Source organism: Hyperoodon ampullatus (genome assembly GCF_949752795.1).
Source record: "Hyperoodon ampullatus genome assembly, chromosome: 4".
NCBI lineage: Eukaryota > Metazoa > Chordata > Mammalia > Artiodactyla > Ziphiidae > Hyperoodon > Hyperoodon ampullatus.
Window position 1 is genome coordinate 53,685,884 of NC_136917.1, and position 25,330 is coordinate 53,711,213.

The window sequence follows — 25,330 nt, forward strand, 5'->3', positions numbered from 1 at the left end:
ATCAAAAATTACCAAGCGTCAAGAAAAGTGACTAAGACAAAAAAGGCAATAAAACAAGCCTAAAGGTAACCCAGATATTTGAGATATTAGGCATAGACTTTAAAATAACTATGATTGGACCTGATGAAACTTCAAAGCTTTTGCACAGCAAAGGAAACCATAAACAAGACCAAAAGACAACCCTCAGAATGGGAGAAAATATTAGCAAATGAAGCAACTGACAAAGGATTAATCTCCAAAATTTATAAGCAGCTCATGCAGCTCAATAACAAAAAAAACAAACAACCCAATCCAAAAATGGGCAGAAGACTTAAATAGGCATTTCTCCAAAGAAGATATACAGACTGCCAACAAACACATGAAAGAATGCTCAACATCATTAATCATCAGAGAAATGCAAATCAAAACTACAGTGAGATATCATCTCACACCAGTCAGAATGGCCATCATCAAAAAATCTACAAACTTGAGGATATGGGGAAGGGGAAGGGTAAGCTGTGACAAAGGGAAAGAGAGGCATGGACATATATACACTACCAAACGTAAGGTAGATAGATAGTGGGAAGCAGCCGCAGAGCACAGGGAGATCAGCTTGGTGCTTTGTGACCGCCTGGAGGGGTGGGATGGGGAGGGTGGGAGGGAGGGAGATGCATGAGGGAGGGGATGTGGGAACAGATGTATATGTATGACTGATTCACTTTGTTATAAAGCAGAAACTAATAAAAAAAAAAAATCTACAAACAATAAATGCTGGAGAGGGTGTGGAAAAAAGGGAACACTCTTGCACTGTTGGTGGGAATGTGAATTGGTACAGCCACTATGGAGAACAGGATGGCGGTTCCTTAAAAAACTACAAATAGAACTACCATATGACCCAGCAATCCCACTACTGGGCATATACCCTGAGAAAACCATAATTCAAAAAGAGTCATGTACCAAAATGTTCATAGCAGCCCTATTTACAATAGCCCAGAGATGGAAACAACCTAAGTGTCCATCATCGGATGAATGGATAAAGAAGATGTGGCACATATATACAATGGAATATTACTCAGCCATAAAAAGAAACGAAATTGAGCTATTTGTAACGAGGTGGATGGACCTAGAGTCTGTCATACAGAGTGAAGTAAGTCAGAAAGAGAAAGACAAATACCGTATGCTGACACATATATATGGAATTTAAGGGGAAAAAAAGTCATGAAGAACATAGGGGTAAGACAGGAATAAAGACACAGACCTACTTGAGAATGGACTTGAGGATATGGGGAGGGGGAAGGGTAAGCTGTGACAAAGCGAAAGAGAGGCATGGACATATATACACTACCAAACGTAAGGTAGATAGATAGTGGGAAGCAGCCGCATAGCACAGGGAGATCAGCTCAGTGCTTGGTGACCGCCTGGAGGGGTGGGATAGGGAGGGTGGGAGGGAGGGAGACGCAAGAGGGAAGGGATGTGGGAACAGATGTATATGTATGACTGATTCACTTTGTTATAAAGCAGAAACTAATAAAAAAATAAAAATAAAATAACTATGATTACTCTGTACAAGAAAATAGGTAACAAGATGTAGAATTTCACCAGAGAACTAACTGTACTCTTAAAAAAATCAAATGAATATTCCAAAACTGAAAAATATAATAGACATTATTAGTGACCCAGAAAGTAGCTCAGGAAAAAATTAGTAGATGCACAGACATATATATATATGCTTAAGACATATATGGAAAAGGTCTAACATAGGTGTAACTGGAGTCTCAGAGAGGAAAAAGAATGAGATACCATATATTTGAAGTCAAATGGATGAGAATTTTCTAAAATGATTGAAAACAAAAATCAACCCATAGCCTTAAGAAGCTCAGCAAATTCTAGGCAGGGTAAATACACTAAAGCCTTACCTAAGCTCATTATAGTCCAACTATAGAAAACAAAACAAAAAGGAAATTTTAAGTACAGAGAGGAAAAAGAACATTAGCTTCAAAGTGTCAACAGTAAAACTAACTGCTTTTTATTTAACAGAAATAATGCAAACAATAAGATAATGGAATGGCATTTTTAACCTGCTAAAGGGAAATAAATGAACAACAACAACAACAAAATCACTGACGTGGAATTCTGTGCCCGGTAAAACGTGCTTCAAAAACAAGGGTTGGGGCTTCCCTGGTGGCGCAGTGGTTGAGAGTCTGCCTGCCAATGCAGGGGACATGAGTTCATGCCCCGGTCCGGGAAGATCCCACATGCCGTGGAGCAGCTAGGCCCGTGAGCCATGGCCACTGAGCCTGTGCGTCCAGAGCCTGTGCTCCGCAACGGGAGAGGCCACAACAGTGAGAGGCCCGCGTACTCCAAAAAAAAAAAAAAAAAAACAAGGGTTGAATAAAGACATTTCCAGAAAAACCTATAACTGAGGAAATCTGTCACTAGCAGACCCAGATGCACACACAATGACGTCAGGCTGTGCTTCCATCATCATTTTTGTTGACTTCTTTTTTTGGTGGTTCATTGCTGGTAGTGACCCCAGGTAGATTCAAGCTTATATTTTTATAATTATCAGTTGAGTGAATAAAAAGGGATCTCTTCCAGAAGTTCAAACTAGAATTGGGTCACTTTTTAACAAATCACTAAATCCCAGGAGTCCAGGTTATGATTACGTAGGCCTTGATCACATAGAACATCTAGCTAGGAGTGAGTCAAGCTGGCTCACCCAAATCACACAGAAGATATGATGCTCCAAATGAGACAGGAGTTCTGTTATTCACAGACTGGGGAATGGTAGAAAAGCAAAGAAAGTAGGGGACCATGCTCCTGACTTGTGACACATTTACAGATTCCTCTAGGGCTCCATACTTTCTCTTGTGTAAATCAGCAGCTCTAGAAAGGTTTGATGGGTTTGTTAAGCCTGGGAGCCTCAAATCATGTCTCAGATGCAAATTCAAGGGAGTCAGCACAACTTACTCTTTGTTAGTCCTAGAAGGTCTGCATTTGGCCATCTCCTGATATATAGTGACCTGTGACTTTTGGAAACCCACATCCAGCTGGCTCCTTCCTTCCTTTCTTTCCCTCTTTCCTTCTCTGCCTAATCCCCTTCTTTTCTCTTGCTTTTGTTTATGTTTTCCAGCTTTCTATCCTGCATTTATTTGTCCAAGGTGGCTCCTCTTGAACCCAAGGTTTCCTCCTAAAAAACTTATAAGAAAAATTCAACTTTTTTTCCTTTACTATCTTTTGGGGTTTTTTTGTTTTTGTTTTTGTTTTTGCAGTACACGGGCCTCTCACCATTGCGGCCTCTCCCGTTCCGGAGCACAGGCTCCGGACGCGCAGGCTCAGCGGCCATGGCTCACGGGCCCAGCCGCTCCGCGGCATGTGGGATCTTCCAGGAATGGGGCACGAACTCGTGTCCCCTGCATCGGCAGGCGGACCCCCAACCACTGCGCCACCAGGGAAGCCCTATCTTTTGGTATTTTGTCCTGAATGTACAACCTTCTTGGATTTTTAAATGACTATAAAAACTTCCATTAATCTCCCCCCCAAAGGCACATGCCTGCTTCATTATCAAGATTATCCTAGCAACCTCCTCTTCACCTTCAACACCCAGATCAAACTTCTGTTCTAAAGAACAGAAGACAAGGCTTTTCTGAATGACCTAAGCAAGAAGGTATACATGTACAACTTTCATTTCACTTATCATATGGCATTGCAATTATGGGATAATATTTCCCTCCCTAACACCTTTTGATCACCTCAATGGTAAGGAGCATCACATTAATTAGCATAGCCTCAGTACCTGCCACAGAGCCCAGCCCAGATACTTGCTCAACACATGTTTGCTGAGATGAATGGAAAGGAGAATGAATAGAAGATTCTGAACTAACGCTGTGAAGCAAAAGTTCTTATTTCTCTAAATCATTTTGACACTTCTTTCTTTCCCTTCAACTCCCCTCTCCCTTAAGAATTGCTTTATGTGTTTTCTGGGATGTAAAAATGTATGCAACAGCATAATATGATAATGAAGTGTTTTTTTTCTATCAGATTTTTAGACCATTTAAAAAGTAATTATGGGCCTCCCTGGTGGCGCAGTGGTTGAGAGTCCGCCTGCCGATGCAGGGGATACGGGTTCGTGCCCCGGTCTGGGAGGATCCCATATGCCGCGGAGCGGCTGGGCCCGTGAGCCATGGCTGCTGAGCCTGCGCATCCGGAGCCTGTGCTCCGCAACGGGAGAGGCCACAACAGTGAGAGGCCCGCATACCACAAAAAAAAAAAAAAAAAAAAAAAAAAAAAAAAAAAAAAAAAAAATAAAAAGTAATTATATGAACTCACAGTGTTATTAGTTATGTTCATTGAATTGGCACTTCCATTATGAATCTATTTTTAATTACACTGGACACATTTCATCAGTATTTCTTCTGAGAGCAGCAGAATGTATAATGGCACTTGCAGAGACACATAAACCAGCCTAAATGGAAAACTCTATACCTGCACAGTTACGCCAGCCAGGATTGGAGATCTGATAAGGCCTCTGAAGAACCTCATCACCTTAAATGTGGTCAACACTAGAAAATAAAATAGAGGAAAGCTAGGGCACATTGCCTTGGTCGTGCAGGTTGTTTGTATCATTCAAGACCCCTTCGGTTACAAGCGTTAGAACTCTAACTCAAAACAGGAATAGAGACACAGACCTACTGGGCGGGGGGGTGGGGGCTTGGGGATGTGGGGGGTGGGGGGCTGGGGCGGGGGAGAAGCATGGACGTGTATACACTGCCGGGCGTGGGGTGGATGGATGGTGGGGGGTTGGCCGCGTGGCGCGGGGGGATCGGCTCGGTGCTTTGTGGCCGCCTGGAGGGATGGGATGGGGAGGGTGGGAGGGAGGGAGACAGAGGAGGGAGGGGATGTGGGAACAGATGTATATGTATGACTGATTCACTTTGTTGTAAAGCAGAGGCTAATAAAAATATATATATATATATCACTCAAAAAAAAAAAAGAGGCTTTGGAAGAACAAAGGGGATTTGTTGGTTCATGCACATGAAAAGGCAAGGGGGACACCTTGCCATAATAGAAGCTTAACTAAAACATATCTTGACATTTACCAGTACTCTAGTCTAGGAGTTAGCAAACTGTTTTCCATAAAGATTCAGATAATAAACACGTTAGGCATTGAGAGCCTCATCAGGTCTCCCTTGCATATTTTGGGGGGTTTTTGGTTTGTTTGTTTTTAACAACACTTTAAAATGTAAAAACCATTTTGAGCTCATAAGTCATACAAAAACAGACCCTGGGATGAATCTGGCTCACATCCTGTAGTTTGCCTATCCCTAATAATTCATAGTCCATATTCAAAATTTTGTTAATTATTACAACAGTATCCTTTATAACCTTTTTTTCCCCATGCATAGAACCCAATTCAGGATAATTTGTTGTATTTAGTTGTCATCAATAATTCAGGATAATGTATTGCATGCATTTAGTTGTCACGTTTCTTTTCAAATAAAGAGCACCACAGGGTTTTTTTTTACCTTCATATTTTTTAAAAGCACATGTCAGTTACTTTGTTGAGTATCCCTCAATTTGGATTTCTCTAATGTTTCTTCACAATTAGATTAAGGATATGCATTTTTTTATAGGAATGCCACTGAAGAAGCATTTCCAGTGCCTATGACAGAGGCACTTGATGTCAATTTGTCTCAACATTAGGAATATTAAATGTTATCTTTGTCATTTAAGGTGGTGTCTGCCAGGTGTCTTCACTGTAAGGTTACAACTTTTTCCCTTTGTAATCAAAAACGTAATTTGTGAGAACTACTTTGACGCTACGCAAATATCCTGTTCCTCATCAAACTTACACCTACAAATTTTAGTTTCCATTGATGATTTTTCAACTTCCGTACATATTAGCTGTAATTCCACTATAAGAAAGAGTTTTATTTATTTATTTATTTTAGCATAAAATCAGGGAATTCTTACTTTAATTAATGGGTTATAATTCATTGCTATCATTATTTATCTTGACATTTAAAGTATTCAAGATTTGATCACTGGGAGTCCATTCAAGCTGGTTCCTGTGTCCTTCTAACATATGTCTTCCTTACTTTTTGATAAAATAAGACATTCCTGACTCTTCTTGTCCCAGTCCTGGAATTAGCCATTTCTCCAAGAAAATTTCTTGGTTCCTTACAGTGCAGAGTGGCATATAACATACATGACAAGGACACCCTTTGTGGTATCAGTGAAGGTGATATGTGAATAGTAACAAGCCATCTTTAACCCTCCCAGTATTGGTGCTATCAGAAAAGAAGCCGGATCAGGAGTCTAAACTCCCACCCACCACCCAGCAGTACTGAGGCATGACCATACTCAGGGTGTCTAGGACCTTGAGTGTGGAACTTGGGCTTCCAACCCTACCTGGTGGTTGGATAACCACCAATCCAACCAGGTCATTATCTACTTGGCCCACTGCGTGGTGTCAGTGCTAAAGCAGAAGGTTTAAACTAAATTAATAGTCTCATAACATAATACCTAAATGTCTGGAATTCAATGAAAAATCACATATACTAACAAGAACTAGAAAAATCCCAAAGACCATAAAACATATGCCAACACTGAGATGACAAGAATGTTAGAATTGAGTGACATGGATTTTACAGCAGCTAACTGAAAAATGCCCCAGAGGGCAATTATGAATATGCTTCAAAGTAATGGAGAAACAGAAAGTCTCAGAAAAGATGCAGAACATACTAAAAAGAATGAAATAAAAATTTTAGAACTTAAAAATAAAATAACCAAAATATAAAACTTATACATGAGTTCAACAGCAGAAGACAGAGAGGACAGAAGGAAAAATCAGTAAACTTCAAGATGAAACAATAGAAATTATCCAATTAAAACAATAACAGGGGCTTCCCTGGTGGCACAGTGGTTGAGAGTCTGCCTGCCGATGCAGGGGACACGGGTTCGTGCCCCAGTCTGGGAAGATCCCACATGCCGCAGAGCGGCTGGGCCCATGAGCCATGGTCACTGAGCCTGCGCGTCCAGAGCCTGTGCTCTGCAACAGGAGAGGCCACAACAGTGAGAGGCCCGCGTACCGCAAAAAAATCCCACAATAACAGGCTGAAAATCTGTGAAAAGAATCTCAGAGACCTACAGACCTATAACGAAAGATCTAACGTTTGTGTCACTGGAGACCTCAGAAAGAGAGGAGAAAGAGGGTGGGGCTGAAAAAATATTCAAAGAAATAATGGCTGAAAATTCTCAAATGGGGCAAATCAGATAGAGAAATAAAAAGGTGAGCAAATCCACAGTGCATACTCAATAAGGGATCATTTGATGAGTAAACATCTACTCATATTCAAAGGGCTTTAACAAAATCTGAGTACATCTGTTAGTAACCATCTAATATAGCGGACCCATGTTAGGTCAGTAGCTTCACTGTCTGCCTTTAGATCAGATGTCAAGAGTCTGTGGTCAGGAGAGAGGGGGTCTCATGATACAAAGTGTATAGATTTAGGTATAAGGAATCCCCTAGGGCTTTGTTGGTCAGGGACTATACGCTATAATAGCTCTCAGGGCACCATGTCTATTTCACATGTTTAATACTCAACTGTCATAAATTAAAAATCAGAGTTTTCTGATAGTCCCTGTCCTAAAGCTGAACAAAGTTTAACAGGTTACTCATAATATCCCTTCTGACTGAGAAGCCCTGGATGACATTGTGCAACTCTTGGATGACTCTCCTTGTAGTTTTAATTAACAGATTGATACCCAATGTGATAGGCCTCACATTAATGAAAAGACTGTTGTCCAAGGTGATAAGAGCAAGGATGCACACAAGCTATTCAGTGAGAATGGAAAGAATGTAGGTTAAAAAAAAATGGCAGAAATTGCAAAATAAGTAACATTTATAATGCTAGTTAAGACCATCAGTCATTTCTTAGTTTCAAAATTTTTCACTCTCTGTGTATATTCTTGTACCATTTCCCAGAGGGGTGGTTATCAATGTAGAAAGAATAACTGAGATATTATTAATGGCTTTCTGTTCCAGCGCCTCCTTGGGAGCAGGAAGAGGGCAGGGAGGCATTGCATTAATAATGTGGGAGAAGAAATGGGAAAGAGGAAGGAGGTAAAGCCTGTTCCCTGGGGTAGCCTTCCATCTCCTGTACCTGCTGTCTGCATCTAGGACACAGGAAATCCATAGGTATCTCCTGATAATGCCATTACTCTCCAGCACTCTACAGACATTATTATTATGGGGGAAAATTACTCTCCTTGGGGGAGTTATTTTTGTCCATTCATTGAGCGTGACTAACAGAAAAGTTACAGAAAGAATATCATCAGCTAAACTGAAGCTGCTCAATTCTCCTTGGCCATTAGACAGACATCTTCCTTTTTTGGCACAAAATAATCTGCTAATAGATGGAAAGTACATGACTCTTTGAACGGAGGGTATGTCTTTCAGATTTTCCCATTATAAAAACATAATGTAGCACTCTGTACAAAGTAGCTGCTAAAAATTAATACTAAAAAAAAAAATTGAACATGTCAAGAGCTAAGACCCACGTCAGAAATTCTAAGAACTTTGCTTCAGTCACAGTATAGGATTATAGCTTATATTTCATCATATTTGTGATCTTGACCATCATTATGTAACCAAAGGAGGTAGCTATTATTATTTTCCCCATATTACATATGAGTACACTAGGCCATACAGGTCATAAGCTGTGGAGCCAGGATCTGAATTTGATTCCACTGTCCAAGTTCTTAAACACTATGCAGGAACATAGGCTTCATGATCAAGAAAAGTTTTTTAAAGTCACTACTTGGGACCAAGATGGCTTTGAATACCAAAATAAGGAGTGGGTGTTTTATTCTCCAAGCATTTGGGAATCACTGAAGGTATTCAGCAAAGATGTGACATCATTAGACTGATGCTCTAAAAGGATTAATGTGAGTGCAGTATACAGAATACACTGAAGGGAGAAAGAAGAGATATTCAAAAAAAAGTATGAAATCTACCATTTATTGAGCACCTTTTAAGTGCCAGGCACATGCTATCTAATTTAATGAAAGGTATAAGGGCCTGGCATAGAGCAAAAGCAGTGGGATTCAGGCTAAGTGGACAAGCATACAGAATATACAGTAAGTAAAATCAGCAGGATTAGCAATTGATTAGCAATGAGAATCAGCATTTGACACCCAGAAACTTCTCAAATAGATTTGCAATAGCTCATTTCTCTTAACTATGACATGAAGAAAGGGTGATAGTGGCAAGATTCAAAGGCACTGGGGAAACAGGACACCATGCTGTGAACTAATCAGCCCTATTGCTGACAAAAGCTGTCATGAAATGAAACTAGTGTTGTGGGTCAGTCTTGGCCAGGCTCGGTCTGCTTCAATCACAGCCTAGGATTATAGCTTATATTTCATCAATCAGTAAACAGCATTTATTGGGAATTCACAATGTGTATAGCCCTTAACCTGCTGCATATCTCTTCTAATAAAATACTCAGAAAGTGGCAAGTAGCACACATTTATTGTGAGATATATATATATTTAATAATTTATACAGCTCCACGGGAGTATCTATATAAAACTTCAGAGCTCACCTCAAATTCCCTCAAAGAGATTCTTTTTTTCTTGGATCTGCACATGAATTTTGCAGCATGGGGGCTTTGAACAAAAATGTTCAAAATTCCAAAACTTCATGAATAACTTTGATGTAAAAGATTTTTGAAGCTCACTGAGCTGAACATATTAGAAGATTTCATTTACTATTTCCATTTTAGGGTTGATCCTAATTTACTAGAAATGCTGGCACAATGTCAGTCAGTCTCTAGAAATTAAGCTAAATTCTCCTCTGATGGTTTCTGTTGCCCACAGATCCCCAGTACCAGCTCTTTCCAGCGTAGTACAACTTCTCCCTTCCACAACTTTTTCTAAGGATTGAAAGTGTAGAAAGCAAGATGCATTTCAAGTGGAAAATTCAAATGTGAACTAAGTTCTAAAAGAACAGGTGTCTTAGATGAAAGATAAGGGGTTGGACTGGGTGTGGGAAGAAGTGAGTCACTGGGTTTGATTAGAGAGGAGAACAACAGAAAAATGGCACAAAAAAAGGAAATTTTCTATTTAGTAACTATGAATTATTATTTATTAACTATGCTCCAGAGGTGAACACTTAATGCTTATATATTACTTCCAGGGCCTCCATGACCTGTTGTTTGGAAGACATCAAAAAGCTGGTTCTACAACACAATGGCCTTTCCAAGGTTACAGGAGTTAGTTAGTTTTACGTGGGCCAAAGATCAGGTGAGAAAATGCACAACATGTAGAGAATATAAAAATGCTTAATAAATGAGTCTGACACTTAACAGAATTTAAATGTCCTGTGTGTATCATCTATCACCTTTCATGAGGGAAAGTTGCAGGTGTGCTAAGTACTGGATATACAAACTCAAATAAGAAAAGTCATTTCTTTCAAGGGGCTTATGGTTTTATGTATGGATCGTAAGTTGTGGAATGGACAAATAAATAAATCTCTTTAACTTAGTATTATATAGAGGTACGTGCTAGAGGAGCACACAGAAAGGATATAACATAACATTCAGGAGATCAGGGATGCTTCCCAGAAGAGATGAAATTCAGTCTGAGTCCAACCAAAGTGATCAAAGAACTGGGGAGAGTCATGCAAGATAGAAGGAGCTTCCCAATTTTGATAACTATTGATATCCTGGAACAAAATAAACCCAGCTATGCGAAGGCTTTCTAGACTCTAAAAATGATGCTCATTTTGATGGCTTTCAGATCCCCCAACCTTCAAGAGAATTCAAGCATGCTCCTAAAAATACTTGTGTCACACAAAGAGGATCTCCTTACTACCCAATTTACAGCTCATCTCACTTTCTGTAGGTCCTTTAGTTATTTACTGTCTAACTACACCCACTTGAACGCAAGTCCAAGGGAGCAAGGACCTTGCATAACTTGTTCACCCCTCTAATCCCAGTGTCTGGAACAGTCCTGGTCATATAGAAGTTGCTCAATAGATGCTGGTCAGATGAATGAATGGTTGCCTTCTGCACCAACTGGAACAAAGGTTAAGAGCATCTGGTGTACTTGTGCCCTGGCATTTCTAGCAGCATATAAATAGACCGCATTTCTTGATTTTAGGGAAAACTGAGTCTTAAAACAACATCAAATTATCTATTCTGTCACATTAGAACTTTATTGCAGTGTGAGTATTTGACAAAACAGAATCACTGTCACTGTGTTAAATAGTTTTATGATAGCAATCAATGAATCCTGTGCAAATATCATAAGTCCCAATTGATGAGTTTTATACGTAGAGACACATCTTATATGCTTACCTATCTTATATTAGAACAGATAATACAAAGAAAACGAACTCGGTTTTGTTGAGGAGTTATTATGTGTCAAACTTTTAGGTAAAAGAATAATTACAACATGATTTAAGGGCTTTTATAAAGCAAATCTACATCTTTTTGGAAGACCCAATAAAATTAAGAAGCTTTTCCATTTGTAGACCTGCCTCATGGTACAAGAATGGATTTGAAACCCAGTGAAATAATATTCAATTTTCATTGTCCAAAGGTGTTACCATCTTCCTACACACTATGTCAGTGGTAATCATAGTGATAAATCATAGTTGATGATTAAAATGTATCAAGGCTCACAGCAGGTCAGGCCCTGTGTATAGGGAGCATTCCTATTATCCTCATCATTGTTTCATTGGTGCGTAGGTGCTACCATTATCTCCATTTTGTTGTGAGAAGACTGAGGCATAGAGAATTTTGTCCTGAAAAGTCATGGAGCTATCAAGTGTCAGGACCTGTAAATATTCCATCATACAGCTGAAGTTTCTGGATACTAACATCTAACATACTTGCATTTTTCTTTTCAAATGAAAAATCTACTCATCTAATTCTTACCTAGTTGCTTTATAATTCATATTAATTTTTGTTATTACTAGCAGCTTGTCTGTTTATCTACTTTATCATAGATTTAAGTGTATGAAGAATCAATTCTAAATTCATTTGCTATTGAGCTGGAATCTCACTCTCATTTTTGAGGCTCCTGCGGGGAGCTCTGAGGACACAGTGAACATGAAAATGATAGACACCAAAGAGCTGTGATTGTATCTCAAAGCAATTAAAGATCAGAAGTCCTACTCACAACTCTTCTCTTGATGACTTTTCTTAACCAGCAGTTGCTATCCTACTCATATTATGTCATGAGTGAGTTATCAGATAGTGTGACATGTTTTCTTCTAGCTGTGAATGCATCCTTACATATAAGGTGAAAACGTTTTGTTAACCCACTTAATACTTTCTCTCATTTGCCCTCCTCCCAGGTTCCGGTGATACTTCATACAAATAATGACTTAAAGTGATAGTGAGATCAATAATCTCCAACTGATCTAGCTTTGAGCTCAAACTGTTTGTTAAAGAGGCCATTTGTATGCAGTAGAAAGCTCAAAAACATCAGCCTTACACAGACCTTGGTTCAATGGTGGCCCTGTCTTGTACCATCTGTATGTCCTAGAGCATGTTGGTTATTCATTTTGGCCCTCAGTTTCTTCTTCTACTTTAAATACATACATACATACATACATATATACATACAATTTATACCTATTTCTGAAGGTTTTTTTTAATGAAAAATTTTTTTAAATTAAAGATAATGAAAGTACAGTGTTGGCCATGAAATAGGCACTTAATAAATAGTAATACACTTTGAGGACACAGCCAAGAATAACCTCAGAATGAATCATTATGGTAAAATTTCCATCATCTCTGACCCTGGAGTTAGTCCACATGAACTATTTAGGGTAGGAGGAAAGAGGAAAGAAAGTTGAGGGCCCAATAAATTTAGGTCTTTTCCTGGCAGACTCTAATCCCTCCTTTCTGTCACTATGGTGACATAGTGGCTTCCGCTATAAGATTTAGTCTCCTTGCTCCTATCTCCTGTGGTTGAGGCACAAATCTGACTAGAGGACAAATCAGAGACCAAGACCAAAGAGAGTTCTTTTCCTTGGGCTGTGAACAATTCACTAATTAATTCATCCATTCTTGGCATTGAGGAGCGAGGAAATTCACACGTACCCAATGTTGATGAGGGATAAATGGCCAAATCTAAGATCTACGTACTGTTGCCAGCAGCTCCTTGACTAGTGAGTCATTAATAAGGGATGGAGCCAAATTTGAGCATCAAGAGTCCTAGAATCTCCAGTGTTTTTTCATGGGTATAGCTTATTCATAAACCACCCAGTAAGAATTTGTATATTGTTTCCTTAGGGAATAAGAACTTGATAATATTTTTTTCATTCAGTGGTACTAGAAGATAAACTATTCAGTTGTATGCATTTCTTTATTTAAAAAAATAACTTAGAACAAATCTTAATAAGATCTTATTTGGGGAAGAGGAAAATAAAAAATCTCCCTATGGGCATAGCCCATGGGAAAACAAACTGGAAAAAAATAGTAAAACATTTTAAATCAGCTTTCCTTAAATGTCTCAAATAATTCAATTCAAAAAATTCATGTTCATTTCTTTTAATCATTACTTTTCTTTCAAAAAATATTAGCCAACAGTGTTATCTCCACTGAAACAGGAAGCATTATCTGGTTTTGCAGCCTGTACTGAATTTAGTAGAGCCAATGAATTAGAAAGAGGTTAGTGACTGGGCCATATTTACATATGTAAATATGAGAATATCTTTGGGTACTCCAACAGTGTGGCCACAAAATCTCCATCTCCACTTCCAGAACCAAAATACTACATGGAAATGTGATTGAAATCCAAAGGCATGAGTGACAGATAGGGAGACCAGATGACCGTGATGAGGGCAAGGGGATAGGGGTCTTGCTTGCAAATCAACACCAAGTTTTGAGTAGTGACATTCTTTCTCTTCAAAGCCAGATTAATTCTGTTAGCTACTTACACTCCAGTGGCTGCTTTATTATGGGCCAAATAACTCATTTAAAAATTTATGGTTTATCCATTTTTAGTCCAAGTAATCATCTAGGATATAAACGTGTTTCCATAAAATATATGCATACAACCATACACAAACACCCTTGAATTAATACAAACCATGGAGAACATGCAATCCATACACATTAATTATTCTAAGTTCACTAACTCATGTGTTACTGAAGCCTTTACCTGCTTTTGAAAGCCTTCTTTGTCTCGCTCAAGCTGTACCCACCCCCTCTGCATTCTCACAGCAATTTCACTTGGAATTTCAATGTTTGAAGAATTATTAAAAACATGATGATGCAAAGACTTAAACTTACTCACCCTAAGCTGGTGCCTGTCTGTCAAAATGCCTCATTCTGGGGCTTCCCTGGTGGCACAGTGGTTGGGAGTCCGCCTGCCGATGTGGGGGACACGGGTTCATGCCCCGGTCCGGGAGGATCCCATGTGCTGCGGGGCGGCTGGGCCCGTGAGCCGTGGCCACTGGGCCTGTGCACCCGGGGCCTGTGCTCCGCAACGGGAGAGGCCACAACAGTGAGAGGCCCGCGTACTGCAAAAAAAAAAAAAAAAAAAAAAAAAAAGCCTCATTTTGTCCCATCTCACACAGAACTTCAGTCAGAAATTCCACTAAAACACTAAGTTCCACTAAAACACTTAATTTTAATAGGTTGATCTATTACACAATTTGATTCAATCTTCTTTGTACCCCTAATTTTTAACACACTGTGTGACATATACCAGAAGTTTAAGCTCTGTTGGTTGAATGGAAGAACAAATGTCAGTCTTAGTAATTTTGAATAATTTGGATACATCACATATAGATTTATTCAAAATTAAGCTATAGACACATTAAATCACCAACTTAATATATAGATATAGCAATTTAGTATGTTAAGTACAAAGTAAAAATGATAAATAAAATTCTACTAGAAGGTCTCCTCACTACCTCTACACTCCTAGCCCCAGGACCTTGCCACATACTCTTGCTTTGTCTTAAAGGAGTTTCCTCCTCCTCCAGTCATCTATGATCTGACTCAAAGCCCCTGACTCTTCCACAACATTTTCTCTGCTTGTTCTAGCTTTCGTTGTGCCTTTTCTTTGCAGGAATCTTTTTTCATAAAAGCAGAGAGGGTCATCATATGATTATGGATCTTTTCAGTTCAAAACATGCTAGGGTTTGTCTACTTCTTTATTCTCCAACCTAGGAGAAGAAGTTTAAATAACCACATCAGAAAACAAAAGGGGTGGAAGCAAGGAAGGATGAGCAGGAGGAGGAGGAACACAGGTAATATAACCTTTCTTTTATTTTGTTTTTTATGTAGGCACCCTGCAGCTATTTAATAAAAGCATCCCCTTGCAGTGATAAATTACTTGCAAATTATATCAACCCTAAATTGCTTCTCAAAGTTTCTAGCTGCTGATGGCAGCAATGTTTTATGGAGATTTAAACAAGGTGATTTAGCAAAGGAGCATCAACTCACACTTGTACAGCCCTGAAATGATTGTTGTGGTGGCAGAAAGAGACTGAGAAATGAGGTGAGCGTCCCAAATACATGATTTGTCACTTTGTGTACTTGTGCTACCTGAGTTAGCTATGGCACAAACAATAGATAGTCAAAGATATTAACCTTCATTAGATATTAATCTGCTTGGGGGAAACCTGCTTAGGGGAACATTTGCCTATATTATTTTAGGCTAAAGAAAAAAAATACTTCTATGCAGATAGCTTCTGACCATAGTCTTCAGTGGGCTTTTGCTGTTTTGTTAGTTAGTGTAATGCCATGTAAAAATACTCCAGAGAAAAGGAGAGGTGAATACTCTCCTTTCTTACAAAAGAGAGAAGTGAATACTTGAGTCTCAATTTGTCACCATCTCTGTCTGTCTGTCTCTCTCTCACACACACACACACAGCTTCTTTTTCCAGAGTGACAGCCTAATACAATTTTAAATGTTTGGTTCTACTAAACCAAAGTTGAATTGCAATCACGTGACATTTTTGTTTTAAAATGAGATGCAGTCACTGTGTCAGTAAAATATTAAGAAATATTAGACTTAAGAATCAGCTAACAGATACTTTTCTGGACTCTTGTCTTTTGGGCACAGTTCCTCCCACTTAAATAGTCAGCTATGTCTCAGGTGCAGGAATTGAGCTGCAGTAGCTTGATTCAGACCATTGCAAGAACATATGCCCATCTCTTTAAAAGTCTTTATTGGGCTTCCCTGGTGGCGCAGTGGTTGAGAATCTGCCTGCCAATGTAGGGGACATGGGTTCGAGCCCTGGTCTGGGAAGATCCCACATGCCGCGGAGCAACTGGGCCCGTGAGCCACAACTATTGAGCCTGCGCATCTGGAGCCTGTGCTGCGCAACAAGAGAGGCCGCGATAGTGAGAGGCCCGCGCACCGCGATGAAGAGTGGCCCCCGCTTGCCACAACTAGGGAAAGCCCTCACACAGAAACGATGACCCAACACAGCCATAAATAAATAAATAAATATTTTTTAAAAAGCCTTTATTAACAAAACATTCCCAACATTTTGGATTTCCTGGAAGCCCTTCAAGAGTAAGTGGCTGCTTTCATCAGAAACTGCCTGACTCATGTATGGAAAAGGTGGCTTTTCATGCTTGGGCATCTGGTGTGAAGACACATAATTCCCTAAGGAATGCATCTGCCTGATACAGTACAGATCCCCACAGAGCAGTTTTATAATCTAAAGCAAAAATTCAGTTTGTGAAGAGGGCTGTTCTGACTAATAGAGCTTTGCAGAAATGAAGTAGAAACTTCAGAGATGTCCAAAATTCACAGATGTAGGTACTAAGTTGCTTAATTTCACTGACCACTTGCACTTCATTCATTCATTCATTCATTCATTCAATTAATAAATATTTTAGAGTGCCCATTACTAGTGCTATTCATTTTGTCAGACACTCTAGCAATGCAGTGGGTATCAAAAGGACAAAATCTCTGCTCATAAGCTTATATTCTGGGAAAGGAAGGAAATGTACAAATCCGATTCTTTTACATTATTATAAGTGCTATAAAGAAAACACATAGGGTATGAGGTACTATGAAACATGGGGTGAAGAGAGGCTATGTTAGGTTGACTGATCCAAGATGTTCTTTAGAGGATCTGAAGTGGCTACATTTCAACAGGGACCTCAAGAATGACAAAGCACCAGATATCCAGATATGCAAATAAAGCAGGAAGGGGTTTAGGACTGAGCCAGGCTGAGGCAAGAACATGTGCACAAATTTGAGGATCTTGTAATATATTGCTGCACTTGATTTGCTAATATTTTGCTAAGGACTTTTGGCCCTTTTTCATGACGGTTATCAGACTTGGATTGTGGGGGTTTTTTGGGGGGGTGTCAGAATTATGCTGAACTCATAAAACATATAGAGAAATGTTTCTTCTCCTGTTTTCTAAAAAAAAAGAAAAATGAGTAAGACTGCTATTACTTTTTCTTAAAAGTTTGAAAGAATTCACTAGTGAAGTCATCTGGGCCTCAAATTTTCTTGGTAGGAAGGTTTGATTTTTGTTTTTGTTATTTATGAATTCAATATCTTTAATAGATAAAGGTCTACTGGTGTTTTTTTGTATCTCCTTGCATCTATTTTTAAAAACTGCATTTTTCAAGAATTTTTCCATGTCATCTAAATTTTCAGTTACTTTCATGAATTTCTTCATAATATCCCCCTATCTTTTCATTATCTGTATAATATAAGCATGTAAAGCAATAAATTTCCCTCTAACTGTATAGGATATATTTTGATTGTGTTTTCTTCTGATTTATTTTATGATTGTTGAATTTCTAAATAATTGAGTTTTCTATATATCTTATTATTATTGATTTCTAATTTATTATTGTTATGACCAAAGACATATTCGGTACAACTTCAATCATTTACAATTTGTTGAGACCTGATTTGTGGCCCACCGTATAATCTTTCTTGGTGACTCTTCCATATACACTTGAAAAAACATTGTATTCTGCAGTTTTGGGGCCATGTTTATAAGTATCAAATAGGTGTAATTATTGATAGGGTTAGACTGATTCATGCTGCTCCACTGGCCTCAACTGCTCTGGTTCATTTTTTCACTCTTTTTTTCTCCAAATAATTCCACTTGGATAATCTTTGAGCTTCTTTATCCTTTTCAGTTATGTCCAGTCTTCTGTTAAGATCTTCATATTCATTTTTCATTTTTTCTAACAATTACTTTCTTTCTACTGTTTCCATTTGGTACTTTTTAATAGATTATTACTCTTCTGAAATTCTCAATCTGTTCACACAATTTGTCCACATTTTCCACTCTACTTTTTAACATAGTTATCCTAGTTATTTTAAAGTCCTCATCTGTCTCTAATTCCAATTATCTGAATCATTTTTTCCATCTATTGACACTTTCCTTTCTTGACGTTTCATATTTTCTTGCTTCTTTATGTGTGTTATACTTTTTAAAAAAAAACTAATGCTGGATACCATGTGTAGAAGAACAATAGAAAGTGAAGTAAGCAATATTACACCTAGACAAAAAGGCATGGTTCTTCTTTTGAGGTTGCTAACCTGTGATTGACCTGAGTGTGATTTTTATTGCAGCTTTACTAAGATTCAGTTCACCCTTGGCTTCAAATGTTTATTCAGGAAGAATCAGGATTTTTTCCCTTTAGCAGGGCTTGAGATGCTCAGTGATACTGATTCTTCAGAAATCTTCACACATAACAGCCTATCTGCCATCTCACCCCACCCCCAGATTTAGGAACCTCAAAAAACCTGTCTCCACATTCTTGTTCTGTCCTTGGCCTTTAGCAACAACTACATTGCACATGATGAAGGAGTAGAGTGCCTTGAAGGGTCATCTTTAAAGCCCCTCAAAAGAAAGAGGAGAGAATTCAGCAGAGAACATTCTAGTGAGTCTAGGCAATTGACTAGAGATTTTTTTTTTTCAGCGTCTATGTCTTCCCATTATGGACAAATGGAAATAAGAAAGACATTTCACACTTTCCAAAGTCATGGCCAAAGATTTTTTAACATCTAACATACTAGGTGCTTTGTGATCAGTACACATTCTGCACATCTTTGTTTATTTCAGTTGAGTGCTAATGTAATTTGAACTAAAAAAAAAGTTAGTTAGTAGATAAAAAGTTAACAGTTGTCAGAGCTCATCAATTTACACTATAGCTAATTTAGAGGGGTATGAACAAACAGTGTATCCAGCAATTACAGCACAGGTGAACACACACATCCTGCATTCTTCCCTGTATAAGGGCCTTTCTCATATTTTAAAATAAGTATAAACAAAGTATCAAGAGTTCCCTAGGGGCAGAAGCTGGGCAACACCCATTAGCAGTGTATTCCACTACAAGCATTCTTCATTTTGATATTGAGATGGAGGTGAGTAGGTTAATTGAAACAAGTATGCTTATGTGAACGTCAGTGAAGTCTGACAATTTTGTAACTAACTCTTTTATCTTTTGCATTTGGGGAACACATAATTCACTATTCTTCCTCTGTCAGTTCTTGAGAGATACATGAAACCCACCTTGAATTCTCTAATAATAATACTGTAACAAAAATGTACCACTGTCATTTCCCTTTGAAGAGTAGCTATTACAATTTAAAGTGCATAAGAATCATAAGGTGATGATGCTAAAATGCAGAGGCCTCAGTTTCTATCTCAAGAGATTTTGATTCGGAAGATTACAGGTGAGGCTCATGATCTGAATGTAAAGATTGAGCCCAGCTCTATTTGAAGCACTGCCTTATTTAATTCCCTAATTTACATTTGTACAAAGTCCCAGTGACTTATTACACCCTGATAAGGGCACGCCCAGGCCCTTATCTCTCTAGTTTCCACATACATTACTCTCCCCTCATTGCTTCACCTTCAGCTACACTGTCACTCACTTTCTATAAAACTACACATTCATTTCTATCTTAATACATATGCTGTTTCCTCTGTCTGGAACCCCCGTAGTTTTGTCTGATCAACTCATTCTTATCCTTGGGTCTCAGCTTAAACACTCCCCCAGTGCATAGATTAGGTAGGTCTCATTTCTATGAACCACCTTTCCATCCCAGTTAGACATTTCTTTTAAAACGTTTATATCTTTACAGCTATTTACACAGTTGTAAGTGTGTGTTAATTTTTTTAAAACATTAAATTACTGCCTTTCCCACTAAACATATAAGCTTAGCGTGGACACTGGTCTTGCTGGTTATGTTCACCAAGGCTACACAGTGACTATCTCAGTGATTGGCACAAAATAAGCACTCCATAAATACTCATATACTGCCTGAATTCTAATGGATGGAAAAAGAAGCAATGTCAACCTTGACACTTGTGTCCTTCTACCTTGCTTGTTCTTTTGTCTAGGCATCATCCCTTCTCTTTTTTTGGGGGACAGATCTTCCCAATTTCATTCCATCCACCTGGTTACTTTAGGTGTCATCTTATTAATTAATGCTAATAATCTCTTCTGACCATAATTGGTTGATCCAAGCACAGACGATGACAATTCTTGTACAAAAGTTTTGGAAATAAAGTCAAGAAAGAGAAGAAGTCTCTCTGGGTGATGAAACTATTATATCAAACATTCAGGAGCTCTCAGGAGCCATTGTACAGACATAGCCATAGGAGAAGTAGAGAAAGCCAGTCTCTAGAGAGAGAAGGCTGAAGTAGACATGCAGAGAGGTATGTGTGCAGATAATCCTGTTTACATTCTAGGCTGTGATTATTCCTGAGGCCCAACTACTTTCCTGTCTTTGAGCCTTCTGAGATAGTTATGTAGATCCAAAGTCTGACATGGGTCTCAAGAGGCAAAAATCAAAGTGTCTGCAGAGCTGCATTCCTTTCTGCTGGCCCTATGAGAGAATCCAATTCTTGCTATTTCTAGCTTCTAGGGGCTGTCCACATTCCTTGACTCATGGCCACTTCCTCTATCTTCAAAGGCAGAATGTCACATCTCTCTCTAAACTCAGCTGAGAAAGGATCTCTGCTCTTAAGTATTCAAGGGATTAGGCAGGGTTCATCTGGATAATCCGAAATGGTCCCATTTCAAGGTCTTTAATCACATCTGCAAAGTCCCTTGTGCCAGGAAAGGGAACATATTCACAGGTTCTGGGGGTAAGGACAAAGACATGTTTGACGGACCATTATTTTTTCTACCACATTCAATGTCCTTGAAACAAATTCCCTTGTGTGTATAAACTACGTCAGCCTGAATTTCTATAATAAAAAGAGTCCCCTCCATGAACTCCCTTGTATTTTTTGTCAAAATTAGTGGCAATGAAATTCCTAGGTTATAAACCCAGAAATTTCTTTAATGTCTTCTCTTCGTAGCATACATAATATCCAGTTATTCACTAAATCCTGCACAATTTATCCCTAAAATGGAGTCACTAAACTTTTTTTTTTTTTGCCAATATCCTAGTTTAGAGTTTTAATTCCTTTTTACCTGCACTACAATAGCCTCCAACCTGGATTCCCTGCCTGTATCTTATTTCTTTTCCCAGCCACTCTTCCCACTGCTAATAGTGTTTGTCTTTTACTAATAATCATGTAATCACCTAATGCTACAAATTTCCTAACAAAACGCATTTGATGACTCTTAAAGTCTTTAAATTAAGTCCAGACTTTCATAAAATGACCTAATTTAAACCATGGTGTATTAACTTCTGTTTCACTTTTTTCTTCTCCCACCCATCCCACATTCTGAGTGACCTTAAATATTTAATGAATATTCGTGGCATGAAATGCTTGCTTTATCCATCTTTCATCTATGCATGCACTATATCAGGTACTATGAAGGGCAGAAAGATATGAAAATATAGACTAGGGAAATTTAATAAAAAGTTATTTGGAAGGAATTTGGAAAGTGGGAGAGAAATAGATACACCATCAAGGAGATTGGCAGGGCTTTCTATACTAGAGGAAGTCTTGATGATGGGACACATTAAAATACCTTTTATTAAAATGTATTCATTCATTAATTCAAATATTTTAGAATATTTACTATCATTCTATGTTTCTAGGAAACAGCAGTGTAAAAACAGACAAAATTCTTATCCTCAACGCGTCTACAGTCTAATGGACAAATAGATAATTAACAAGTAAAAATGTTTTTTAAATATACAAATTTAGATAGACTTATTGCAATGAAGAAAATAAAGCAGGGTAAGGGGTTAGAGAGCAGGGGTTTGGGTAGGAAGCTCTTAAGATTGGGTTATAGGAACAATCTCTGAAGAAGTGACATTTAGGATCAGATCTGAATGATAAGAAACACCCCACTACATGAAAACCTCAGGGGGAGAAAATTCAAAGGCAGAGCTGTGTAAGTCATGTTTTGGAAAGAAACTTAGTGTATTTGAGAAAGAGGAAACAGGACAATGTGGCTGGAACAGAGAAAACAAAGAGAAAGCAGTAAAAAATGAAATAAGAGAAGGAAGGAAGCACAAATCTAAAATGGCTTTGTTCATCGTGAAATGGAATTTGAATTGTATCCTAAGTGCAACAGGAAAACACTGGAGGATTTTAATCAGCAAATTTGCAATCCGATTTGTGTTTTAATAAACTCACCTTGTCTGCATGAAGGGAATGGATTTTAGGGATGCAAGAAAGGAAAAAGAGACCACAGTAGAGGCTATAGCAAGAGTCCAGGCAAGAGAGAAGTGTGGCTGAGACAAGGAAAGGGGAAAGAACTGTGGTTAGAAATAACTGGATTTGAGACTGCTGGAGAGGCAAAAAAAAATTTCTTCTGCCCTTCTAGATTTTTATGACTGGTCTAACAATTAAATTGACATAAGATGGTTAACAGGAGAAACTCATGCAAACGTTTAATAACGTGTACATGGGAGGAACCCAGGAAAACTGAGTTAACTTGCCAAAATGCTCACCTTAAATACCATCTTCGGCTAAAGACATAAAAGGATGTTGGTGATAGTGGTTTGGGATTTCAAAGAGAAGGAAGGCAATTCACATGGAAAAGCAAAATTTGGTAAACAAATGTTTGCTGGACCATACAGAGACAATAGGACACAGAGTGGACTCTCATCTCCAGGCCCTGCCTGTGTTTTCCCTCACCACACCTAGCCCATATTCTTGGCAGGTATCTCTGGTGGTAGCTCTATCCTGGGAGCCCTCTCTATAAATTCTTTTAGGCAGTTGGGAGAATGTCAAAGGTTCTTCCTGAGTCTTTTGGGCCTTGATTGTTTTCAGCTTGAAATAATCGGCATGCCAAAGACACACATTTTGGGGTGGCAAATTTTGCTCCCCTATAAGACATGTTGAGGATTGAAGTGATGGGTCTTAAGGAATGGAGTATAAAGACAGAAGATAAGAGGTCTGAGGATGGAGCCTAGGGTGGCACTCCAAGGTGGCTTAAAACTTTGAACCTAAGAAAAAAGTCTGCAGAGGAGATTAGTAAGAAAGACAGTAAGGTAACCAAAAGAGTAAGAGAGTGTGGTGTCCCAGAAGCCAGGTGAAGAAAGCGTTTAAAGCAAAAGAGAGGGATCTGTCCTGTCAAAGGAGGCTGATACAACAAGGAAGAGGAGCTTAGAGGTCATTGCTCACCTTCATAGGAGCCACTGTCTTATCAGGACAAAAGCCCTATTGGAGAAGGTTTAGGAGACAAGAGGAGGCGAAGATATGGAGCCAACAGGAATAGCCTACTCTTTCAAGGAGTCTTCCTGTGAAAGGGAGTAAAAAATTAAGTAGTAGGTGACAGTGGACATAGGTTCAAGTATGTCTATTTTTAACTGATATTAAGATGTTTGCATGCCTGTGGGGTTTCTGATAAGAAGCTGTATTATAATGGAGTTGACTCTACTACAAATGTTGGTAACGTCTTGGATAACACTTTTCTTCAAAGTCTATTATTACAGTAGGCAGCACACATTATAATGAAAATGTTGAGCCCAAATAGGAATTATGACCCTGCTGTTGGTAAATGTATGAACTTAGACTAGTTAGTGAAGGTCTCTGAGGCATTATTTCCTCATCGACTCATAAGGATGATAATAATTTTTTTTGAGGAGGAGAAAATATAATTATATATATATATGGCATCTCTCACAGTTCCTGAAACATAGTAAGCACTCAGTAATTGAGAAGAGTTGTCATTATTTCTACTTAGTGCTTGACCATTAATCCCTTCTACAATCAGTAATAGGGCCTATTAGGATTTCAGTGGCCCGAAAAGAAACACTTTCTGTCTTGACTTCCTTCCCCATTATGCATATCTTGTTCCAAGGCAGACCCTAATGCCTTTTCCCATTTCAAAGCACCACAGGGGTTATGTAGCCAAAGGGATAGAACAACTGTGTGCCAAGCTCCACATAGAAACCAAGTGAGTTAATGTCATTTTAAACATGGTTTTCATATGTGTAAGTTAGCTTGCAAATCTGCAAGCTCCCTACCACTAATTACTAGATTAGCTAGAGTTAACCTGCAGGGGAACAGCAGTGAGGAAGACAAACATGCACTCTTTTGTGAATGTGCATTTGCATAGTTCATGCCACTCTAGGCTTGCAGAAGACAGCCCCCTGCTTCTCCTAGTTAAATCTAGTATGACCTCTACAATTTTGCACAAGAATATTAGACAACAAATTAGCCCAAAGCTGCAGTTAATCACAATCTAGAGTCAACCCAAGGGAACAGAGAACTAAACAAATAAATTTCTTAATATTTACCTCTCCTCTTAACCCAGGCAAGTTGGGCAAGATAATTTCCTAACTCAAGAAATGCTCGTTGAAATTGCAGCAAAGCAGCTTCAGTAAGAAAGTTGGGACATTCACGGTTTCAAATATATAGTCATCTGAAATAGATATCTGACTTCAAATCTCAATTCTCACTAACTTCTTGCACTGGATAGATTAAGCCATAACAATCTTGTATGCAAGGAAGGGAGAGACACCTGATCCAAACAGGTTAAGCAAATATATTAGCACACTTAAAGAAAAAGTTGAGGAAGAGATATGGGAACATATGTATATGTATAACTGATTCACTTTGTTATAAAGCAGAAACTAACACACCATTGTAAAGCAATTATACTCCAATAAAGATGTAAAAAAAAAAGAAAAGAAAGAAAGAAAAGAAAATGTTGAAGGATCAAAGGACTGCAGGCCTAACTGGGATCCAAGAGCCCAAAGCATGTAATCAGCAACTGGTCTCTCTCTCTCAGTTCTGCTTTCCTTTCTGTACATCATTTTTAGTGCTAGCAGTCCCAGAAGAAAAATAGATTCTTTCTTTCTTAACAGCTTGAAAGCATCTTTAGAATTGAATCACATGCCCAATATGAACCAATCACAGTGGGCCATGTTGTTATAAAGCTAATTGGCCAGGCCTGGGTCACGTATGTAA